The sequence below is a fragment of the Elephas maximus genome, chromosome 13 (genome assembly GCF_024166365.1).
Source record: "Elephas maximus indicus isolate mEleMax1 chromosome 13, mEleMax1 primary haplotype, whole genome shotgun sequence".
In the NCBI taxonomy this organism is placed as follows: domain Eukaryota; kingdom Metazoa; phylum Chordata; class Mammalia; order Proboscidea; family Elephantidae; genus Elephas; species Elephas maximus.
In genome coordinates, this window is record NC_064831.1 from 3445622 (window position 1) to 3467209 (window position 21588).

Sequence of the window (21588 nt, forward strand, 5' to 3'; positions counted from 1 at the left end):
AACACTCTAACCCACTAACAACAAACAACACTAACACCCTAACAACAAACAATCCTAACCCCCTAACAACAAACAACACTAACACCCTAACAACAAACAACCCTAACCCCCTAACAACAAACAACACTAACCCCCAACAACAAACAACCCTAAACCCCTAACATCAAAGAACACTAACACCCTAAGAACAAACAACCCTAACCCCCAACAACAAACACTAACCCCCAAACAACAAACAAACCTAACCCCTAAAAACCAAAAACACTAAACCACTAACAACAAACAACCCTAACCCACTAACAACAAACAACCCTAACATCCTAACAACAAACAACACTAACACCCTCACAACAAACAACACTAACACCCTAACAACAAAAACCACTAAAACCCAACAAGAAAAAACCCTAAACCCCTAATAACAAACACTATCCCCCAACAACAAACAACACTAAACCCCTAACAAGAAACTACCCTAACCCCATAACAACAAACAACACTAACCTCCTAACAACAAACAACACTAAACCCCTAACAAGAAAGTACCCTAACCCCGTAACAACAAACAACACTAACCCGGTAACAACAAACAACCATAACCCCCAAACAACAAACAACCCTAACCCCCTTACAACAAACAGCACTAACTCCCTAACAACAAAGAACCCTAAACCCCTAACATCAAACAACACTAACACCCGAACAACAAACAACCCTAACCCCCTAACAACAAACACTAACCCCCAAACAACAAACAACCCTAACCCCTAAAAACCAAAAACACTAACCCACTAACACCAAACAACCCTAACCCCCTAACAATAACCAATCCTAACCCCCGAACAACCAACAACACTAACCCCCTAACCACAATAAACACTAACACCCTAACAACAAAAACCACTAAACCCCAACAAGAAACAACCCTAAACCCCTAACAACAAACAACACTAACCCCCTAACAACAAACAATCCTAACCAAACAACAAACAACACTAACCCACTAACAACAAACAACACTAACACCCTAAAAACAAACAACCCTAACCCCCTAACAACAAACAACACTAACACCCTAACAACAAACATCCCTAACCCCTAACAACAAACAACACTACGCCCTAACAACAAACAACCCTAAACCCCTAACATCAAAGAACACTAACACCTAACAACAAACAACCCTAACCCCCTAACAACAAACACTAACCCCCAAACAACAAACAACACTAACCCCTAAAAACCAAAAACACTAACCCACTAACAACAAACAACCCTAACCCACTAACAACAAACAACCCTACAACCCTAACAACAAACAACACTAACCCCATAATATCAAACAACCCTAAACCCCTAACATCAAACAACACTAACCCCCTAACAACACAAAACACTAACACCCTAACAACAAACAACACTAACACCCTAACAACAAAAACCACTAAACCCCAACAAGAAACAACCCTGAACCCCTAACAATAAACACTAACACCCTAAGAACAAACAACACTAACCCCCTAACAGCAATCAACCCTAAACCCCTAACATCAAAGAACACTAACACCCTAACAACAAACCACCCTAACCCCCTAACAACAAACACTAACAACCAAACAACAAACAATCCTAACCCCTAAAATCCAAAAACACTAACCCACTAACAACAAACAACCCTAACCCACTAACAGCAAACAACCCTAACCCGCTAACAACAAACAACCCTAAACCCCTAACATCAAACAACACTAACCCCCTATCAACAAAAAACACTAACACCCTAACAACAAACAACACTAACACCCTAACAACAAAAACCACTAAACCCCAACAAGAAACAACCCTAACCCCCTAACAACAAACAACACTAAACCCCTAACAAGAAACTACCCTAACCCCATAACAACAAACAATCCTAACCCCGTAACAACAAACAACCCTAACCCCTAAACAACAAACAACCATAACCCCCTAACAACAAACAATCCTAACCCCCGAACAACCAACAACACTAACCCCCTAACCACAGCAAACACTAACACCCTAACAACAAAAACCACTAAACCCCAACAAGAAACAACCCTAAACCCCTAACAACAAACAACACTAACCCCCTAACAACAAACAACCCTAACCAAACAACAAAAAACCCTCACCCACTAACAACAAAAAACACTAACACCCTAACAACAAACAACCATAACCCCCTAACAACAAACAACACTAACACCCTAACAACAAACAACCCTAACCCCCTAACAACAAACCCTAACCCCCAAACAACAAACAACCCTAACCCCTAAAAACCAAAAACACTAACCCACTAACAACAAACAACCCTAAACCACTAACAACAAACAACCCTAACACCCTAACAACAAACAACACTAACCCCCTAACAACAAACAACCCTAAACCCCTAACATCAAACAACACTAACCCCCTAACAACACAAAACACTAACACCCTAACAACAAACAACACTAACACCCTAACAACAAAAACCACTAAACCCCAACAAGAAACAACCCTAAACCCCTAACAACAAACACTAACCCCCTAACAACAAAGAACACTAAACCCCTAACAAGAAACTACCCTAACCCCGTAACAGCAAACAACACTAACCCCGTAACAACAAACAATCCTAACCCCCAAACAACAAACAACCCTAAACCCCAAAAAAAAAACAACTCTAACCCCCTAACAACCAACAACACTAACCCCCTAACCACAATAAACACTAACACCCTAACAACAAAAACCACTAAACCCCAACAAGAAACAACCCTAAACCCCTAACAACAAACAACACTAACCCCCTAACAACAAACAACCCTGACCAAACAACAAAAAACCCTAACCCACTAACAACAAACAACACTAACACCCTAACAACAAACAACCCTATCCACCTAAAAACAAACAACACTAACCCCCTAACAACAAACAACCCTAAACCCCTAACATCAAAGAACACTAACACCCTAACAACAAACAACCCTAACCCCCTAAAAACAAACACTAACCCCCAAGCAACAAAAAACCCTAACTCCTAAAAACCAAAAACACTAACCCACTAACAGCAAACAACCCTAACCCACAATCAACAAACAACCCTAACACCGTAACAACAAAAAACACTAACCCCCTAACAACAAACAACCCTAAACCCCTAACATCTAACAACACTAACCCACTAACAACACAAGACACTAACACCCTAACAACAAACAACACTAACACCCTAACAACAAAAACCACTAAACCCCAACAAGAAACAACCCTAAACCCCTAACAACAAACAACACCACTCCCTAACAACAAACAACCCTAACCAAACAGCAAAAAACTCTAACCCACTAACAACAAACAACACTAACACCCTAACAAAAAACAACCCTAACCCACGAACAACAAACAACCCTAAACCACTAACAACAAACAACCCTAACACCCTAACAAGAAACAACACTAACCTCATAACATCAAACAACCCTAAACCCCTAACATCAAACAACACTAACCCACTAACAACACAAAACACTAACACCCTAAGAACAAACAACACTAACACCCTAACAACAAAAACCACTAAACCCCAACAAGAAACAACCCTAAACCCCTAACAAAAAACACTAACCCCCTAACAACAAACAACACTAAACCCCTAACAAGAAACTACCCTAACCCCGTAACAACAAACAACACTAACCCAGTAACAACAAACAACCCTAACACCCAAACAACAAACAACCCTAACCCCCTAAAAACAAACAATCCTAACCCCCGAACAACCAACAACACTAACCCCCTAACCACAATAAACACTAACACCCGAACAACAAAAACCACTAAACCCCAACAAGAAAGAACCTTAAACCCCTAACAACAAACAACCCTAAACCCCTAACAACAAACAACACTAACACCCTAACAACAAACAACCCTAACACCCTAACAACAAACAACACTAACACCCTAACAACAAACAACCCTAACCCCCTAACAACAAACAACACTAACCCCCTGACATCAAACAACCCTAAACCCCTAACATCAAAGAACACTAACACCCTGACAACAAACAACCCTAAACCCCTAACAACAAACACTAACACCCAAACAACAAACAACACTAACCCCTAGAAACCAAAAACACTAACCCACTAACAACAAACAACCCTAACCCACTAACAACAAACAACCCTAACACCCTAGCAACAAACAACACTAACCCCATAACATCAAACAACCCTAAACCCCTAACATCAAACAACACTAACCCCCTAACAACACAAAACACTAACACCCTAACAACAAACAACACTAACACCCTAACAACAAAAACCACTAAACCCCAACAAGAAACAACCCTAAACCCCTAACAACAAACACTAACCCCCTAACAACAAACAACACTAAACCCCTAACAAGAAACTACCCTAACCCCGTAACAAAAAACAACACTAATCCCGTAACAACAAACAACCCTAACCCCCAAACAACAAACATCCCTAACCCCCTAAGAACAAACAATCCTAACCCCTGAACAACCAACAACACTAACCCCCTAACCACAATAAACACTAACACCCTAACAACAAAAACCACTAAACCCCAACAAGAAACAACCCGAAACCCCTAACAACAAAAAACACTAAACCCCTAACAACAAACAACCCTAACCAAACAACAAACAACCCTAACCCACTAACAACAAACAACACTAACACCCTAACAACAAACAACCCTAACCCCCTAACAACAAACAACACTAACACCCTAACAACAAACAACCCTAACCTCCTAACAACAAACAACACTAACCCCCTAACAAAAAACAACCCTAAACCCCTAACATCAAAGAACACTAACACCCTAACAACAAAAAACCCTAACCCCCTAACAACAAACACTAACCCCCAAACAACAAACAATCCTAACCCCTAAAATCCAAAAACACTAACCCACTAACAACAAACAACCCTAACCCACTAACAACAAAAAACCCTCACACCCCAAAACCAAACAACACTATCCCCCTAACAACAAACAACCCTAAACCCCTAACATCAAACAACACTAACCCCCTAACAACACAAAACACTAACACCCTAACAACAAACAACAGTAACCCCGTAACGACAAACAACACTAACCCCCTAAAAACAAACAACCCTAAACCCCTAACATCAAACAACACTAACCCCCTAACAACACAAAACACTAACACCCTAACAACAAAAACCACTAAACCCCAACAAGAAACAACCCTAAACCCCTAACAAAAAACCCTAACCCCCTAACAACAAACAACACTAAACCCCTAAGAAACTACCCTAACCCCGTAACAACAAACAACACTAACGCGGTAACAACAAACAACTCTAACCCCCAAACAACAAACAACACTAACCCCCTAACAACAAACAACCCTAACCCCCTAACAACAAACAATCCTAACCCCCGAACAACCAACAACACTAACCCCCTAACCACAATAAACACTAACACCCGAACAACAAAAACCACTAAACTCCAACAAGAAACAAACCTAAACCCCTAACAACAAACAACACTAACCCCCTAACAACAAGCAACCCTAACCAAACAACAAACAAACCTAACCCACTGACAACAAACAACACTAAGACCCTAACAACAAACAACCCTAAACCCCTAACAAAAAACAACACTAACACCCTAACAAAAAGCAACACTAACCCCCTAACAACAAACAACACTAACCCCCTAACAACAAACAACCCTAACCAAACAACAAACAACCCTAACCCACTAACAACAAACAACACTAACACCCTAACAACAAACAACCCTAACCCCCTAACAACAAACAACCCTAACACCCTAACAACAAACAACACTAACCCCATAACACCAAACAACCCTAAACCCCTAACATCAAACAACACTAACCCCCTAACAACACAAAACACTAACACCCTAACAACAAACAACACTAACACCCTAACAACAAAAACCAATAAACCCCAACAAGAAACAACCCTGAACCCCTATCAATAAACACTAACCCCCTAACAACAAACAACACTAAACCCCTAACAAGAAACTACCCTAACCCCGTAACAACAAACAACACTAATCCCGTAACAACAAACAACCCTAACCCCCAAACAACAAACAACCCTAACCCCCTAACAACAAACAATCCTAACCCCCGAACAACCAACAACACTAACCCCCTAACCAAAATAAACACTAACACCCTAACAACAAAAACCACTAAACCCCAACAAGAAACAACCCTAAACCCCTAACAACAAACAACACTAACCCCCTAACAACAAACAACCCTAACCAAACAACAAACAACCCTAACCCACTAACAACAAACAACACTAACACCCTAAGAACAAACAACCCTAACCCCCTAACAACAAACAACACTAACACCCTAACAACAAACAACCCTAACCCCCTAACAACAAACAACACTAACCCCCTAACAACAAACAACACTAAACCCCTAACAAGAAACTAACCTAACCCCGTAACAACAAACAACACTAACCCCCTAACAACAAACAACCCTAACCCCCTAAGAACAAACAACCCTAAACCCCTAACATCAAAGAACAGTAACACCCTATCAACAAACAAAACTAACCCCCTAACAACAAACACTAACCCCCAAGCAACAAACAACCCTAACTCCTAAAAACCAAAAACACTAACCCACTAACAACAAACAACCATAACCAAAATCAACAAACAACACTAACACCCTAACAACAAAAAACACTAACCCCCTAACAACAAACAACCCTAAAACCCTAACATCAAACAACACTAACCCCCTAACAACACAAAACACTAATACCCTAACAACAAACAACACTAACACCCTAACAACAAACAATCCTAACCCCCTAACAACAAACAACACTAACACCCTAACAACAAACAACCCTAACCCCCTAACAACAAACAAAACTAACCCCCAACAACAAACAACCCTAAACCCCTAACATCAAAGAACACTAACACCCTAAGAACAAACAACCCTAACCCCCAACAACAAACACTAACCCCCAAACAACAAACAAACCAAACCCCTAAAAACCAAAAACACTAAACCACTAACAACAAACAACCCTAACCCACTAACAACAAACAACCCTAACATCCTAACAACAAACAACACTAACACCCTCACAACAAACAACACTAACACCCTAACAACAAAAACCACTAAAACCCAACAAGAAAAAACCCTAAACCCCTAATAACAAACACTATCCCCCTAACAACAAACAACACTAAACCCCTAACAAGAAACTACCCTAACCCCATAACAACAAACAACACTAACCTCCTAACAACAAACAACACTAAACCCCTAACAAGAAAGTACCCTAACCCCGTAACAACAAACAACACTAACCCGGTAACAACAAACAACCATAACCCCCAAACAACAAACAACCCTAACCCCCTTACAACAAACAGCACTAACCCCCTAACAACAAAGAACCCTAAACCCCTAACATCAAACAACACTAACACCCGAACAACAAACAACCCTAACCCCCTAACAACAAACACTAACCCCCAAACAACAAACAACCCTAACCCCTAAAAACCAAAAACACTAACCCACTAACAACAAACAACCCTAACCCCCTAACAATAACCAATCCTAACCCCCGAACAACCAACAACACTAACCCCCTAACCACAATAAACACTAACACCCTAACAACAAAAACCACTAAACCCCAACAAGAAACAACCCTAAACCCCTAACAACAAACAACACTAACCCCCTAACAACAAACAATCCTAACCAAACAACAAACAACCCTAACCCACTAACAACAAACAACACTAACACCCTAAAAACAAACAACCCTAACCCCCTAACAACAAACAACACTAACACCCTAACAACAAACATCCCTAACCCCCTAACAACAAACAACACTACGCCCTAACAACAAACAACCCTAAACCCCTAACATCAAAGAACACTAACACCTAACAACAAACAACCCTAACCCCCTAACAACAAACACTAACCCCCAAACAACAAACAACACTAACCCCTAAAAACCAAAAACACTAACCCACTAACAACAAACAACCCTAACCCACTAAGAACAAACAACCCTAACACCCTAACAACAAACAACACTAACCCCATAATATCAAACAACCCTAAACCCCTAACATCAAACAACACTAAACCCCTAACAACACAAAACACTAACACCCTAACAACAAACAACACTAACACCCTAACAACAAAAACAACTAAACCCCAATAAGAAACAACCCTGAACCCCTAACAATAAACACTAACACCCTAAGAACAAACAACACTAACCCCCTAACAACAATCAACCCTAAACCCCTAACATCAAAGAACACTAACACCCTAACAACAAACCACCCTAACCCCCTAACAACAAACACTAACAACCAAACAACAAACAATCCTAACCCCTAAAATCCAAAAACACTAACCCACTAACAACAAACAACCCTAACCCACGAACAGCAAACAACCCTAACCCGTTAACAACAAACAACCCTAAACCCCTAACATCAAACAACACTAACCCCCTAACAACACAAAACACTAACACCCTAACAACAAACAACACTAACACCCTAACAACAAAAACCACTAAACCCCAACAAGAAACAACCCTAACCCCCTAACAACAAACAACACTAAACCCCTAACAAGAAACTACCCTAACCCCATAACAACAAACAATCCTAACCCCGTAACAACAAACAACCCTAACCCCTGAACAACAAACAACCATAACCCCCTAACAACAAACAATCCTAACCCCCGAACAACCAACAACACTAACCCCCTAACCACAGCAAACACTAACACCCTAACAACAAAAACCACTAAACCCCAACAAGAAACAACCCTAAACCCCTAACAACAAACAACACTAACCCCCTAACAACGAACAACCCTAACCAAACAACAAAAAACCCTCACCCACTAACAACAAAAAACACTAACACCCTAACAACAAACAACCATAACCCCCTAACAACAAACAACACTAACACCCTAACAACAAACAACCCTAACCCCCTAACAACAAACCCTAACCCCCAAACAACAAACAACCCTAACCCCTAAAAACCAAAAACACTAACCCACTAACAACAAACAACCCTAAACCACTAACAACAAACAACCCTAACACCCTAACAACAAACAACACTGACACCCTAACAACAAACAACCCTAACCCCCTAACAACAAACAACACTAACCCCCTAACATCAAACAACCCTAAACCCCTAACATCAAAGAACACTAACACCCTAACAACAAACAACCCTATACCCCTAACAACAAACACTAACACCCAAACAACAAACAACACTAACCCCCTAACATCAAACAACCCTAAACCCCTAACATCAAAGAACACTAACACCCTAACAACAAACAACCCTAAACCCCTAACAACAAACACTAACACCCAAACAACAAACAACACTAACCCCTAGAAACCAATAACACTAACCCACTAACAACAAACAACCCTAACCCACTAACAACAAACAACCCTAACACCCTAGCAACAAACAACACTAACCCCATAACATCAAACAACCCTAAACCCCTAACATCAAACAACACTAACCTCCTAACAACACAAAACACTAACACCCTAAGAAGAAACAACACTAACACCCTAACAACAAAAACCACTAAACCCCAACAAGAAACAACCCTAAACCCCTAACAACAAACACTAACCCCCTAACAACAAACAACACTAAACCCCTAACAAGAAACTACCCTAACCCCGTAACAAAAAACAACACTAATCCCGTAACAACAAACAACCCTAACCCCCAAACAACAAACATCCCTAACCCCCTAAGAACAAACAATCCTAACCCCTGAACAACCAACAACACTAACCCCCTAACCACAATAAACACTAACACCCTAACAACAAAAACCACTAAACCCCAACAAGAAACAACCCGAAACCCCTAACAACAAAAAACACTAACCCCCTAACAACAAACAACCCTAACCAAACAACAAACAACCCTAACCCACTAACAACAAACAACACTAACACCCTAACAACAAACAACCCTAACCCCCTAACAACAAACAACACTAACACCCTAACAACAAACAACCCTAACCTCCTAACAACAAACAACACTAACCCCCTAACAAAAAACAACCCTAAACCCCTAACATCAAAGAACACTAACACCCTAACAACAAAAAACCCTAACCCCCTAACAACAAACACTAACCCCCAAACAACAAACAATCCTAACCCCTAAAATCCAAAAACTCTAACCCACTAACAACAAACAACCCTAACCCACTAACAACAAAAAACCCTCACACCCCAAAAACAAACAACACTATCCCCCTAACAACAAACAACCCTAAACCCCTAACATCAAACAACACTAACCCCCTAACAACACAAAACACTAACACCCTAACAACAAACAACAGTAACCCCGTAACGACAAACAACACTAACCCCCTAAAAACAAACAACCCTAAACCCCTAACATCAAACAACACTAACCCCCTAACAACACAAAACACTAACACCGTAACAACAAACAACACTAACACCCTAACAACAAAAACCACTAAACCCCAACAAGAAACAACCCTAAACCCCTAACAAAAAACCCTAACCCCCTAACAACAAACAACACTAAACCCCTAACAAGAAACTACCCTAACCCCGTAACAACAAACAACACTAACGCGGTAACAACAAACAACTCTAACCCCCAAACAACAAACAACACTAACCCCCTAACAAGAAACAACCCTAACCCCCTAACAACAAACAATCCTAACCCCCGAACAACCAACAACACTAACCCCCTAACCACAATAAACACTAACACCCGAACAACAAAAACCACTAAACTCCAACAAGAAACAACCCTAAACCCCTAACAACAAACAACACTAACCCCCTAACAACAAGCAACCCTAACCAAACAACAAACAAACCTAACCCACTGACAACAAACAACACTAACACCCTAACAACAAACAACCCTAAATCCCTAACAACAAACAACACTAACACCCTAACAAAAAGCAACCCTAACCCCCTAACAACAAACAACACTAACCCCCTAACAACAAACAACCCTAACCAAACAACAAACAACCCTAACCCACTAACAACAAACAACACTAACACCCTAACAACAAACAAGCCTAACCCCCTAACAACAAACAACCCTAACACCCTAACAACAAACAACACTAACCCCATAACACCAAACAACCCTAAACCCCTAACATCAAACAACACTAACCCCCTAACAACACAAAACACTAACACCCTAACAACAAACAACACTAACACCCTAACAACAAAAACCAATAAACCCCAACAAGAAACAACCCTGAACCCCTATCAATAAACACTAACCCCCTAACAACAAACAACACTAAACCCCTAACAAGAAACTACCCTAACCCCGTAACAACAAACAACACTAACCCCGTAACAACAAACAACCCTAACCCGCAAACAACAAACAACCCTAACCCCCTAACAACAAACAATCCTAACCCCCGAACAACCAACAACACTAACCCCCTCACCAAAATAAACACTAACACCCTAACAACAAAAACCACTAAACCCCAACAAGAAACAACCCTAAACCTCTAACAACAAACAACACTAACCCCCTAACAACAAACAACCCTAACCAAACAACAAACAACCCTAACCCACTAACAACAAACAACACTAACACCCTAAGAACAAACAACCCTAACCCCCTAACAACAAACAACACTAACACCCTAACAACAAACAACCCTAACCCCCTAACAACAAACAACACTAACCCCCTAACAACAAACAACACTAAACCCCTAACAAGAAACTAACCTAACCCCGTAACAACAAACAACACTAACCCCGTAACAACAAACAACCCTAACCCCCTAACAACAAACAACCCTAACCCCCTAAGAACAAACAACCCTAAACCCCTAACATCAAAGAACAGTAACACCCTATCAACAAACAAAACTAACCCCCTAACAACAAACACTAACCCCCAAGCAACAAACAACCCTAACTCCTAAAAACCAAAAACACTAACCCACTAACAACAAACAACCATAACCAAAATCAACAAACAACCCTAACACCCTAACAAGAAAAAACACTAACCCCCTAACAACAAACAACCCTAAACCCCTAACATCAAACAACACTAACCCCCTAACAACACAAAACACTAATACCCAAACAACAAACAACACTAACACCCTAACAACAAAAACCACTAAACCCCAACAAGAAACAACCCTAACCCCCTAACAACAAACAACACTAAACCCCTAACAAGAAACTACCCTAACCCCATAACAACAAACAATCCTAACCCCGTAACAACAAACAACCCTAACTCCTAAACAACAAACAACCATAACCCCCTAACAACAAACAATCCTAACCCCCGAACAACCAACAACACTAACCCCCTAACCACAGCAAACACTAACACCCTAACAACAAAAACCACTAAACCCCAACAAGAAACAACCCTAAACCCCTAACAACAAACAACACTAACCCCCTAACAACAAACAACCCTAACCAAACAACAAAAAACCCTCACCCACTAACAACAAAAAACACTAACACCCTAACAACAAACAACCATAACCCCCTAACAACAAACAACACTAACACCCTAACAACAAACAACCCTAACCCCCTAACAACAAACCCTAACCCCCAAACAACAAACAACCCTAACCCCTAAAAACCAAAAACACTAACCCACTAACAACAAACAACCCTAAACCACTAACAACAAACAACACTAAACCCCTAACAACAAACAACCCTAAACCCCTAACATCAAACAACACTAACCCCCTAACAACACAAAACACTAACACCCTAACAACAAACAACACTAACACCCTAACAACAAAAACCACTAAACCCCAACAAGAAACAACCCTAAAACCCTAACAACAAACACTAACCCCCTAACAACAAACAACACTAAACCCCTAACAAGAAACTACCCTAACCCCGTAACAACAAACAACACTAACCCCGTAACAACAAACAATCCTAACCCCCAAACAACAAACAACCCTAAACCCCAAACAACAAACAACTCTAACCCCCTAACAACCAACAACACTAATCCCCTAACCACAATAAACACTAACACCCTAACAACAAAAACCACTAAACCCCAACAAGAAACAACCCTAAACCCCTAACAACAAACAACACTAACCCCCTAACAACAAACAACCCTGACCAAACAACAAAAAACCCTAACCCACTAACAACAAACAACACTAACACCCTAACAACAAACAACCCTAACTCCCTAACAACAAACAACACTAACACCCTAACAACAAACAACCCTATCCACCTAAAAACAAACAACACTAACCCCCTAACAACAAACAACCCTAAACCCCTAACATCAAAGAACACTAACACCCTAACAACAAACAACCCTTACCCCCTAACAACAAACACTAACCCCCAAGCAACAAAAAACCCTAACTCCTAAAAACCAAAAACACTAACCCACTAACAGCAAACAACCCTAACCCACAATCAACAAACAACCCTAACACCCTAACAACAAAAAACACTAACCCCCTAACAACAAACAACCCTAAACCCCTAACATCTAACAACACTAACCCACTAACAACACAAGACACTAACACCCTAACAACAAACAACACTAACACCCTAACAACAAAAACCACTAAACCCCAACAAGAAACAACCCTAAACCCCTAACAACAAACAACACCACTCCCTAACAACAAACAACCCTAACCAAACAGCAAAAAACTCTAACCCACTAACAACAAACAACACTAACACCCTAACAAAAAACAACCCTAACCCACGAACAACAAACAACCCTAAACCACTAACAACAAACAACCCTAACACCCTAACAAGAAACAACACTAACCTCATAACATCAAACAACCCTAAACCCCTAACATCAAACAACACTAACCCACTAACAACACAAAACACTAACACCCTAAGAACAAACAACACTAACACCCCAACAACAAAAACCACTAAACCCCAACAAGAAACAACCCTAAACCTCTAAAAAAAAACACTAACCCCCTAACAACAAACAACACTAAACCCCTAACAAGAAACTACCCTAACCCCGTAACAACAAACAACACTAACCCAGTAACAACAAACAACCCTAACACCCTAACAACAAACAACACTAACACCCTAACAACAAACAACCCTAACCCCCTAACAACAAACCCTAACCCCCAAACAACAAACAACCCTAACCCCTAAAAACCAAAAACACTAACCCACTAACAACAAACAACCCTAAACCACTAACAACAAACAACCCTAACACCCTAACAACAAACAACACTAACACCCTAACAACAAACAACCCTAACCCCCTAACAACAAACAACACTAACCCCCTAACATCAAACAACCCTAAACCCCTAACATCAAAGAACACTAACACCCTAACAACAAACAACCCTAAACCCCTAACAACAAACACTAACACCCAAACAACAAACAACACTAACCCCCTAACATCAAACAACCCTAAACCCCTAACATCAAAGAACACTAACACCCTAACAACAAACAACCCTAAACCCCTAACAACAAACACTAACACCCAAACAACAAACAACACTAACCCCTAGAAACCAATAACACTAACCCACTAAAAACAAACAACCCTAACCCACTAACAACAAACAACCCTAACACCCTAGCAACAAACAACACTAACCCCATAACATCAAACAACCCTAAACCCCTAACATCAAACAACACTAACCCCCTAACAACACAAAACACTAACACCCTAACAACAAACAACACTAACACCCTAACAACAAAAACCACTAAACCCCAACAAGAAACAACCCTAAACCCCTAACAACAAACACTAACCCCCTAACAACAAACAACACTAAACCCCTAACAGGAAACTACCCTAACCCCGTAACAAAAAACAACACTAATCCCGTAACAACAAACAACCCTAACCCCCAAACAACAAACATCCCTAACCCCCTAAGAACAAACAATCCTAACCCCTGAACAACCAACAACACTAACCCCCTAACCACAATAAACACTAACACCCTAACAACAAAAACCACTAAACCCCAACAAGAAACAACCCGAAACCCCTAACAACAAAAAACACTAACCCCCTAACAACAAACAACCCTAACCAAACAACAAACAACCCTAACCCACTAACAACAAACAACACTAACACCCTAACAACAAACAACCCTAACCCCCTAACAACAAACAACACTAACACCCTAACAACAAACAACCCTAACCTCCTAACAACAAACAACACTAACCCCCTAACAAAAAACAACCCTAAACCCCTAACATCAAAGAACACTAACACCCTAACAACAAAAAACCCTAACCCCCTAACAACAAACACTAACCCCCAAACAACAAACAATCCTAACCCCTAAAATCCAAAAACACTAACCCACTAACAACAAACAACCCTAACCCACTAACAACAAAAAACCCTCACACCCCAAAAACAAACAACACTATCCCCCTAACAACAAACAACCCTAAACCCCTAACATCAAACAACACTAACCCCCTAACAACACAAAACACTAACACCCTAACAACAAACAACAGTAACCCCGTAACGACAAAGAACACTAACCCCCTAAAAACAAACAACCCTAAACCCCTAACATCAAACAACACTAACCCCCTAACAACACAAAACACTAACACCCTAACAACAAACAACACTAACACCCTAACAACAAAAACCACTAAACCCCAACAAGAAACAACCCTAAACCCCTAACAAAAAACCCTAACCCCCTAACAACAAACAACACTAAACCCCTAACAAGAAACTACCCTAACCCCGTAACAACAAACAACACTAACGCGGTAACAACAAACAACTCTAACCCCCAAACAACAAACAACACTAACCCCCTAACAAGAAACAACCCTAACCCCCTAACAACAAACAATCCTAACCCCCGAACAACCAACAACACTAACCCCCTAACCACAATAAACACTAACACCCGAACAACAAAAACCACTAAACTCCAACAAGAAACAACCCTAAACCCCTAAGAACAAACAACACTAACCCCCTAACAACAAGCAACCCTAACCAAACAACAAACAAACCTAACCCACTGACAACAAACAACACTAACACCCTAACAACAAACAACCCTAAACCCCTAACAACAAACAACACTAACACCCTAACAAAAAGCAACCCTAACCCCCTAACAACAAACAACACTAACCCCCTAACAACAAACAACCCTAACCAAACAACAAACAACCCTAACCCACTAACAACAAACAACACTAACACCCTAACAACAAACAAGCCTAACCCCCTAACAACAAACAACCCTAACACCCTAACAACAAACAACACTAACCCCATAACACCAAACAACCCTAAACCCCTAACATCAAACAACACTAACCCCCTAACAACACAAAACACTAACACCCTAACAACAAACAACACTAACACCCTAACAACAAAAACCAATAAACCCCAACAAGAAACAACCCTGAACCCCTATCAATAAACACTAACCCCCTGACAACAAACAACACTAAACCCCTAACAAGAAACTACCCTAACCCCGTAACAACAAACAACACTAACCCCGTAACAACAAACAACCCTAACCCCCAAACAACAAACAACCCTAACCCCCTAACAACAAACAATCCTAACCCCCGAACAACCAACAACACTAACCCCCTCACCAAAATAAACACTAACACCCTAACAACAAAAACCACTAAACCCCAACAAGAAACAACCCTAAACCTCTAACAACAAACAACACTAACCCCCTAACAACAAACAACCCTAACCAAACAACAAACAACCCTAACCCACTAACAACAAACAACACTAACACCCTAAGAACAAACAACCCTAACCCCCTAACAACAAACAACACTAACACCCTAACAACAAACAACCCTAACCCCCTAACAACAAACAACACTAACCCCCTAACAACACACAACACTAAACCCCTAACAAGAAACTAACCTAACCCCGTAACAACAAACAACACTAACCCCGTAACAACAAACAACCCTAACCCCCTAACAACAAACAACCCTAACCCCCTAAGAACAAACAACCCTAAACCCCTAACATCAAAGAATAGTAACACCCTATCAACAAACAAAACTAACCCCCTAACAACAAACACTAACCCCCAAGCAACAAACAACCCTAACTCCTAAAAACCAAAAATACTAACCCACTAACAACAAACAACCATAACCAAAATCAACAAACAACCCTAACACCCTAACAACAAAAAACACTAACCCCCTAACAACAAACAACCCTAAACCCCTAACATCAAACAACACTAACCCCCTAACAACACAAAACACTAATACACAAACAATAAACAACACTAACACCCTAACAACAAAAACCACTAAACACCAACAAGAAACAACCCCAAACCCCTAACAACAAACAACACCACTCCCTAACAACAAACAACCCTAACCAAACAACAAAAAACTCTAACCCACTAACAACAAACAACACTAACACCCTAACAACAAACAATCCTAACCCCCTAACAACAAACAACACTAACACCCTAACAACAAACAACCCTAACCCCCTAACAACAAACAACACTAACCCCCAACAAGAAACAACCCTAAACCCCTAACATCAAAGAACACTAACACCCTAAGAACAAACAACCCTAACCCCCAACAACAAACACTAACCCCCAAACAACAAACAAACCTAACCACTAAAAACCAAAAACACTAAACCACTAACAAAAAAAACCCTAACCCACTAACAACAAACAACCCTAACATCCTAACAACAAACAACACTAACACCCTCACAACAAACAACACTAACACCCTAACAACAAAAACCACTAAAACCCAACAAGAAAAAACCCTAAACCCCTAATAACAAACACTATCCCCCTAACAACAAACAACACTAAACCCCTAACAAGAAACTACCCTAACCCCATAACAACAAACAACACTAACCTCCTAACAACAAACAACACTAAACCCCTAACAAAAATGTACCCTAACCCCGTAACAACAAACAACACTAACCCGGTAACAACAAACAACCATAACCCCCAAACAACAAACAACCCTAACCCCCTTACAACAAACAGCACTAACCCCCTAACAACAAAGAACCCTAAACCCTTAACATCAAACAACACTAATACCCGAACAACAAACAACCCTAACCCCCTAACAACAAACACTAACCCCCAAACAACAAACAACCCTAACCCCTAAAAACCAAAAACACTAACCCACTAACAACAAACAACCCTAACCCCCTAACAATAACCAATCATAACCCCCGAACAACCAACAACACTAACCCCCTAACCACAATAAACACTAACACCCTAACAACAAAAACCACTAAACCCCAACAAGAAACAACCCTAAACCCCTAACAACAAACAACACTAACCCCCTAACAACAAACAATCCTAACCAAACAACAAACAACCCTAACCCACTAACAACAAACAACACTAACACCCTAAAAACAAACAACCCTAACCCCCTAACAACAAACAACACTAACACCCTAACAACAAACATCCCTAACCCCCTAACAACAAACAACACTACGCCCTAACAACAAAAAACCCTAAACCCCTAACATCAAAGAACACTAACACCTAACAACAAACAACCCTAACCCCCTAACAACAAACACTAACCCCCAAACAACAAACAACACTAACCCCTAAAAACCAAAAACACTAACCCACTAACAACAAACAACCCTATCCCACTAACAACAAACAACCCTAACACCCTAACAACAAACAACACTAACCCCATAATATCAAACAACCCTAAACCCCTAACATCAAACAACACTAACCCCCTAACAACACAAAACACTAACACCCTAACAACAAACAACACTAACACCCTAACAACAAAAACCACTAAACCCCAACAAGAAACAACCCTGAACCCCTAACAACAAACAACACCACTCCCTAACAACAAACAACCCTAACCAAACAGCACTAACAACAAACAACACTAACACCCTAACAAAAAACAACCCTAACCCACGAACAACAAACAACCCTAAACCACTAACAACAAACAACCCTAACACCCTAACAAGAAACAACACTAACCTCATAACATCAAACAACCCTAAACCCCTAACATCAAACAACACTAACCCACTAACAACACAAAACACTAACACCCTAAGAACAAACAACACTAACACCCTAACAACAAAAACCACTAAACCCCAACAAGAAACAACCCTAAACCCCTAACAAAAAACACTAACCCCCTAACAACAAACAACACTAAACCCCTAACAAGAAACTACCCTAACCCCGTAACAACAAACAACACTAACCCAGTAACAACAAACAACCCTAACACCCAAACAACAAACAACCCTAACCCCCTAAAAACAAACAATCCTAACCCCCGAACAACCAACAACACTAACCCCCTAACCACAATAAACACTAACACCCGAACAACAAAAACCACTAAACCCCAACAAGAAAGAACCTTAAACCCCTAACAACAAACAACCCTAAACCCCTAACAACAAACAACACTAACACCCTAACAACAAACAACCCTAACACCCTAACAACAAACAACACTAACACCCTAACAACAAACAACCCTAACCCCCTAACAACAAACAACACTAACCCCCTGACATCAAACAACCCTAAACCCCTAACATCAAAGAACACTAACACCCTAACAACAAACAACCCTAAACCCCTAACAACAAACACTAACACCCAAACAACAAACAACACTAACCCCTAGAAACCAAAAACACTAACCCACTAACAACAAACAACCCTAACCCCCTAACAACAAACACTAACCCCCAAACAACAAACAACCCTAACCCCTAACATCAAAGAACACTAACACCCTAACAACAAACAACATTAACCCCCTAACAACAAACAACACTAACCCCCTAACAACACAAAACACTAACACCCTAACAACAAACAACACTAACACCCTAACAACAAAAACCACTAAACCCCAACAAGAAACAACCCTGAGACCCTAACAATAAACACTAACACCCTAAGAACAAACAACACTAACCCCCTAACAACAATCAACCCTAAACTCCTAACATCAAAGAAGACTAACACCCTAACAACAAACCACCCTAACCCCCTAACAACAAACACTAACAACGAAACAACAAACAATCCTAACCCCTAAAATCCAAAAACACTAACCCACTAACAACAAACAACCCTAACCCACTAACAGCAAACAACCCTAACCCGCTAACAACAAACAACCCTAAACCCCTAACATCAAACAACACTAACCCCCTAACAACACAAAACACTAACACCCTAACAACAAACAACACTAACACCCTAACAACAAAAACCACTAAACCCCAACAAGAAACAAACCTAACCCCCTAACAACAAACAACACTAAACCCCTAACAAGAAACTACCCTAACCCCATAACAACAAACAATTCTAACCCCGTAACAACAAACAACCCTAACCCCTAAACAACAAACAACCATAACCCCCTAACAACAAACAATCCTAACCCCCGAACAACCAACAACACTAACCCCCTAACCACAGCAAACACTAACACCCTAACAACAAAAACCACTAAACCCCAACAAGAAACAACCCTAAACCCCTAACAACAAACAACACTAACCCCCTAACAACAAACAACCCTAACCAAACAACAAAAAACCCTCACCCACTAACAACAAAAAACACTAACACCCTAACAACAAACAACCATAACCCCCTAACAACAAACAACACTAACACCCTAACAACAAACAACCCTAACCCCCTAACAACAAACCCTAACCCCCAAACAACAAACAACCCTAACCCCTAAAAACCAAAAACACTAACCCACTAACAACAAACAACCCTAAACCACTAACAACAAACAACCCTAACACCCTAACAACAAACAACACTAACCCCCTAACAACAAACAACCCTAAACCCCTAACATCAAACAACACTAACCCCCTAACAACACAAAACACTAACACCCTAACAACAAACAACACTAACACCCTAACAACAAAAACCACTAAACCCCAACAAGAAACAACCCTAAACCCCTAACAACAAACACTAACCCCCTAACAACAAACAACACTAAACCCCTAACAAGAAACTACCCTAACCCCGTAACAACAAACAACACTAACCCCGTAACAACAAACAATCCTAACCCCCAAACAACAAACAACCCTAAACCCCAAACAACAAACAACTCTAACCCCCTAACAACCAACAACACTAACCCCCTAACCACAATAAACACTAACACCCTAACAACAAAAACCACTAAACCCCAACAAGAAACAACCCTAAACCCCTAACAACAAACAACACTAACCCCCTAACAACAAGCAACC